The following is a 7,041-nucleotide window of genomic DNA, read 5'->3' as shown; positions in this document are numbered from 1 at the left end:
CCGAGTAGCTGGGACTACAGGTGCCTGCCACCACGCCTGGCTAATTTTTTGTATTTTTTAGTAGAGACAGGGTTTCACCATGTTACCGGGATGGTCTTGATCTCCTGACCTTGTAATCCACCTGTCTCGGCCTCCAAAATTGCAGGAATGATAGGCATGAGCCACTGTGCCTGGCCTTCAGTGTGTTTTTGTAGTGGCTGGTAACAGTTTTTCATTTCCATATTTAGTGCTCCCTTCAGGAGCTCTTGTAAGGCAGGTCTGGTGGTAACAAATTCCCTCAGCATTTTTTTCCCTGAAAAGGATCTTATTTCTCCTTTGCTTATGAAGCTTAATTTGGCTGGATATGAAATCCTGGGTTGGAAAATCTTTTCTTTAAGAATGTTGAATATTGGCCCCCTATCTCTTCTAGCTTGTAGGGTTTTCACTGAGAGATCTTCTGTTAGTCTGATGGACTTCCCTTTATAGGTGACCTTGCCTTTCTCTCTAGCTGCCCTGAACACTTTTTCTTTGATTTTGACCTTGGAGAATCTGATGATTTTATGTCTTGAAGATGGTCTTCTCATGGAGTATCTTACTGGAATTTTCTGGCATTTCCTGACTTTGAATGTTGGATTGTCTTGCTAGGTTCAGTAAGTCATCCTGGGTGATATTCTGAAGTATGATTTCCAGGGAAAATTGAAAATATTTTTAAAAACTTCCTGGACATTTCAAAGATAATATTTTGACAAGGAATGTACGTATTCATAAAATTAAGTTTACCAACATATAATGACCAGAAGAAAAAAATGGTAATAAATTAAATAAATTTCACTTTCAAATTACGTATTTATTTGGCAACAAAAGTAAAGATGTGACACCAATTAATTGACTTGCTAATGTTTATCCTTTACTTGCAATCTTTAAATGCTTACTGGGCTTTGGAATACAATGATCTGTATTGATACTCCACAAATATTTGATATTTCATAGTATTTTACATTTTAACTATAAATAATTGATTTATACCATGGAATTAAAGTCAACTTGTGGCTCTCAAAAAACTGGCTGGGTGAAATGGCTCATGCCTATAATCCCAGCACTTTGGGAAACCAAGGCAGTCAGATCATTTGAGGTCAGGAATTTGAGACCAGCCTGACTGACATGGTGAAACCCCAACTTTACTAAAATACAAAAATTAGCCAGGTGTGGTGGCAGGCACCTGCAATTGCAGCTACTGGGGAGGCTGAGGCAGTAGAATTGCTTGAATCCAGGAGGCAGAGGTTGCAGTGAGCCATGATCACACCACTGAACTCCAGCCTGGGCAACAGAGCAAGACTGCCTCTCAAAAATAAATAAAAAATAAAAAATAAAAAATAAAAAATAAAACAAAACAAAACAAGAAAAACAGAAAAAAACCTATGCCTTGTAAAATACATTTTTGTCTCTCTTTTCCTCATATGTAACCCATCATTTTATTTAAACTTGATGTAGTGATGTCACTGAATCTGCCAATGTCCCCTTTCCTGTCTGCTAAGTAATACCTTGATTTTATTCTAAAGTACCACCCCACCTTATACACGTATAATGTGGAAAAAGGGGTCTGAGACTAGCCCAGAGATTGGGGGTTAAGCATATCATCAGTCAAAGGTACATATTTTATTTAATTCAATATGGCCAAATGATCCAATGCAGGCCAATGTCCTCAAGCCTAGGATTTCTGTAGGGGACTGAGTTAGGGAAGACAGTCTCTTTCAAAAAAGAATGCTGATCAATAAATATAATATACCACATTAATATAATTAAGGATAAAAGTCATATGATCATCCCCATAGATTTAGAAAAAGCTTTCGACAAAACTCAACATCTTTTCATGATTGGAACTCTCAACAGCTAGGTATAGAAGGAATGTTCTTCAATATAATAAATGCTATATATAACAAGCCCACAGTTAACATCATACTCAGTGATGAAGAGGTGAAAATTATCCTCTAAGATCAAGAATAAAACAAGTATTCCCACTCTTATCCTTTCTGTTCAACATAGGTCTGAAAGTCCTCACTAAAGCATGTAGGCAAAAAGCAAAGAGAGAAAGAAAAGAGAAAGGAAGAAAAGGCCTCCAAATTAAAAAGGAAGAAGCAAAATTATTTCTGTGGGCATATAACATTAGTTCATATATAGAAAACACAAAAGATTCTACCAAAAAACTCTTATAGATAATAAGAAAATTCAGGCAAGTTGCAGGATACAAGATCAGCACACAAAAATCAGTAGTATTTACATACACTAACAACAGACTATGGATAAATAAATTAAGAAAACAATCTCATTTGCAATAGCATCAAAAAAAATACTTAGGAATAAATTTATCCAAGTAGGCAAAATATATGTACACTGAAAAATTAAAAAATATTGATGAAATAAATTGAAGAAGTCATAAGTAAATGGAAAATATGTCTCATGTTTATGAATCAAAATAATCCATATTGTCAAAATGTCCATTCTATCCAAAGGAATCTACAGATACCTATTAAAATTCCACTGGTATTTTTTCTTTTTTTTTTTTTTTCACTTTCTTTTTTTTTTATTTTGGAGAATTTTTTTTTAAATGTGAATCCAAATTTACTCAAATTTCAAACATGAATATATTTCATTAATACAGTATTAAAATGATGATACTATGAATAACATTAAAAGCGCTCTCTGAATCCCTTTGTTTTATTATTATTATTATTATACTTTAAGTTCTAGGGTACATGTGCATAATGTGCAGGTTTGTTACATATGTATACTTGTGCCATGTTGGTGTGCTGCACCCATCAACTCGTCAGCACCCATCAACTCGTCATTTAAATCAGGTATAACTCCCAATGCAATCCCGCCCCCCTCCCCCCACCATGATACGCCCTGGTGTGTGATGTTCCCCTTCCTGAGTCCAAGTGATCTCATTGTTCAGTTCCCACCTATGAGTGAGAACATGCGGTGTTTGGTTTTCTGTTCTTGCGATAGTTGCTGAGAATGATGGTTTCCAGCTGCATCCATGTTCCTACAAAGGACACAAACTCATCCTTTTTTATGGCTGCATAGTATTCCATGGTGTATATGTGCCACATTTTCTTAATCCAGTCTGTCACTGATGGACATTTGGGTTGATTCCAAGTCTTTGCTATTGTGAATAGTGCCGCAATGAACATATGTGTGCATGTGTCTTTATAGCAGCATGATTTATAATCCTTTGGGTATATATTCAGTAATGTGATGGCTGGGTCATATGGTACTTCTGGTTCTAGATCCTTGAGGAATCGCCATACTGTTTTCCATAATGGTTGAACTAGTTTACATTCCCACCAACAGTGTAAAAGTGTTCCTATTTCTCCACATCCTCTCCAGCACCTGTTGTGTCCTGACTTTTTAATTGTTAGATTGTTAGATTGCCATTCTAACTGGTGTGAGATAGTATCTCATTGTGGTTTTGATTTGCATTTCTCTGATGGCCAGTGATGACAAGCATTTTTTCATGTGTCTGTTGACTGTATGCATGTCTTCTTTTGAGAAATGTCTGTTCATATCCCTTGACCACTTTTTGATGGGGTTGTTTTTTTTTTTTCTTGTAAATTTGTTTGAGTTCTTTGTAGGTTCTGGATATTAGCCCTTTGTCAGATGAGTAGATTGCAAAAATTTTCTCCCATTCTGTAGGTTGCCTGTTCAGTCTGATGGTAGTTTCTTTTGCTGTGCAGAAGCTCTTTAGTTTAATTAGATCCGATTTGTCAATTTTGGCTTTTGTTGCCATTGCTTTTGGTGTTTTAGACATGAAGTCCTTGCCCATGCCTATGTCCTCAATGGTACTACCTAGGTTTTCTTCTAGGGTTTTTATGGTATTAGGTCTAACATTTAAGTCTCTAATCCATCTTGAATTAATTTTCGTATAAGGAGTAAGAAAAGGATCCAGTTTCAGCTTTCTACTTATGGCTAGCCAATTTTCCCAGCACCATTTATTAAATAGGGAATCCTTTCCCTATTTCTTGTTTTTCTCAGGTTTGTCAAAGATGAGATGGCTGTAGATGTGTGGTATTATTTCTGAGGACTCTGTTCTGTTCCATTGGTCCATATCTCTGTTGTGGTACCAGTACCATGCTGTTTTGGTTACTGTGGCCTTGTAGTATAGTTTGAAGTCAGGTAGCGTGATGCCTCCAGCTTTGTTCTTTTGACTTAGGATTGTCTTGGCAATGCGGGCTCTTTTTTGGTTCCATATCAACTTTAAAGCAGTTTTTTCCAATTCTGTGAAGCCACTGGTATTTTTTCATGGAAACAGAAAAACAATCCAAAAATACATATGAAACTGTAAAAGCCTCCAAATAGCTAAAGCAATCTTGAACAAGAGCAAAGCTGAAGGCATCACACACCCTGTCTTCAAATTATATTACAAAGCTATAGAAATCAAAACAGTATGGTACTGACATAAAAAAGACACATAGGTCAATAGAAAAGAATAGAAAGCCTAGAAATAAACTCACACATATATAATCAACTACTTGTTGATAAAGGCATCAAATATATTCAATGGGGAAAGATAGTCACTTCAATAAATGTTGTTGAGAAAACTGAATATCCACATGCAAAAATACAGTAAAATTGGATCCTTATGTTTTATCATAAACAAAAATCAACTTACAATCTATTAAACACCTAATACATTATGAAGGCCTAAACTGTAAAACACTTGGAAGAAAATAGGGGATAATCTCCATGGCATTAGTCCTGGCAATTATTTTTTAGATATGAGCCAAAAATCGCAAGAAGCAAAAGCAAAAATAGACAAATGGGACTACATCAAACTAGAAAGTTACTGCACAGCAAAGAAAATAGCCAACAAAATGAAAAGGCAGCATACAGAATGAGAGAAAATATTCGCAAGCCATATATCTGATACAGAGTTAATATCCAAAATACAGAAGAAACTCATTCAACTCAATTACAAAAAAAAAAAAAAAAAAGCTAAAAACCCAGTTAAAATACAGGTAAAGGAACTGAATAGACATATTGCCGAAGAAAACATACAAATGATCAAAAGATATAAAAAGATGTTCAATCATCACCGGGAATTCAAATGAAGACCACAGGAAATAATACCTCATACCTGTTAGGGTGGCTATTATCAAAAAAGGCAAATAATAACAAGCACTGGTAGGGATGTAGAGAAAAGGGAGCCCTTATATACTGTTGGTAGAAATGTAAATTGGTAAAAATTATGGAAAACAGCATGGAGGCTCCTCAAAAAAAAAAAGCTACTGGATGATCCAGCAGCAATCTCATTTCTAGGTGTGTATCTAAAGGAAATAAAATCACTATTTAGAGGTACATCTGCACGCCTATGTTCATTGCAACATTATTCACAATAGTCAAAATATGGAAACAATCTAAATGTTTCTTAACAGACCAATGAATTAGAAAATTATATATTGTAAGTAAATATATGTATTACAATATATATTACAATGTATCCATTCATCTTTAAGAGATACTTAGATTGTATATTGTATATGTAGAAATTGTACCTATACAACATTTGTGTATATACACACACAGTGGAATATTATTCAGTTTTAAAAGAGAAGGAAATTCTGCTATTTGCAATATGGATAAACCTGGAGGGCATGATGTTAAGTGAAATAAGCCAGATATAGAAAGACAAATATTGCTTGTAGAGTCTTAAAAAGTTGAACTCGCAGAAATAGAGAGTAGAATTGTAGTCATCAAGCGTCAAAGCATGAGGGAAATGGGATGTTGGTTACAGAAAACATATTTTTAATTATAAGACGAATAAGTTCTGGAAATATAATTTAAATATGGTGACTACAGTTAATAATAATATATTATATACTAGAAATTTGCTAAGAATATAGACATTAGGTGTTCTCATCACACATGCACAAATGCACAATGGTAACTATGTAAGGCAATGGATGTGTTAGATTGATTATGGTTATCATTTTATAACATATACATATTTCAAAACATCATGCTGTACACCATAAGTATGTATTATTTTTATTTATAAACAAATGTATGTTCACACAAAAAAATGAACGAGTACTGCTAAGTGAATAGGATGTGAGTCTGGATCTGCTACTAATCCTTCTTCTACTTTAAAGGAAGGCTTGCCAGAGACTAATGTCACCCTAAAAGGAAGCAGACTCAAACAAAGGAAGGAGAAAGTCCTGAAAACATCATTTGAGCACCTGGACTCAGCTCTGTCAGAAGCTTAGACTTTCCCAGGTAGATTTTTATTTCCCGAGGCTATAAAAGTCCTGTTTTGTATAAGCCTTGTAAGTGGGTTTCTGGCACTTGGACCAGAAAGAGTCTTGTTAGTGTAATTTGGCCCAAATGAAAGAAATATTCACCAAGGTGCAACACATATACAAAATTGAGATTGCTTATTTCTGATTAAAAATCACCTTCATATGGAAATTCAACTGTCTTTGTTGGAAGGCAGTTAAGGAAAAAAAGGGTGGCAGTTGCATAAAATAGATTCTTAGCCTTAGTCCTGCAAATCACTACACAAACCCAACATAACATAGGTAAACATATACACTTATTCTCTCATTGGCTCCAAAAATTCTATTGATTCTTTTCGTTGTGAAAATATAGCATTATTGACTGAAAAGACATAGCTTCTTCATAAGGCAAGAAGATAGTTGTCAAGAGATAAGGCAATACGATGAAGTTATGAGGCAGTAGACCTGGTCCTAAAGGCCTATCAGTTTCTTTTCCTCTCATTGTCAATGTTCTCATCAATTAAATGGGGATAATAAAATTTTCTGTGCTACTCAGGTTTATTGACAAAGAATACAAAAGACTGCTTATGTGTGACCAATAGGAACACATGATGCACACATAAAACTGCAAATATTTGTTGTTTGCATTAATCACTAAAATATATTTCACAATAGAAAGACAATTTTTAATCATAAACAGACGAATTTTTACTTTCCCAACAGAAATGTCTTTTTTGAAATTAAAAAAAAGTATTTAACTTGTATAAGTCTTGCTTCCTGAGTTTATCAG

The sequence above is a fragment of the Trachypithecus francoisi genome, unplaced genomic scaffold (assembly GCF_009764315.1).
Source record: "Trachypithecus francoisi isolate TF-2019V2 unplaced genomic scaffold, Tfra_2.0 Lachesis_group2, whole genome shotgun sequence".
In the NCBI taxonomy this organism is placed as follows: Eukaryota; Metazoa; Chordata; class Mammalia; order Primates; family Cercopithecidae; genus Trachypithecus; species Trachypithecus francoisi.
This window is presented reverse-complemented; position numbering follows the sequence as displayed.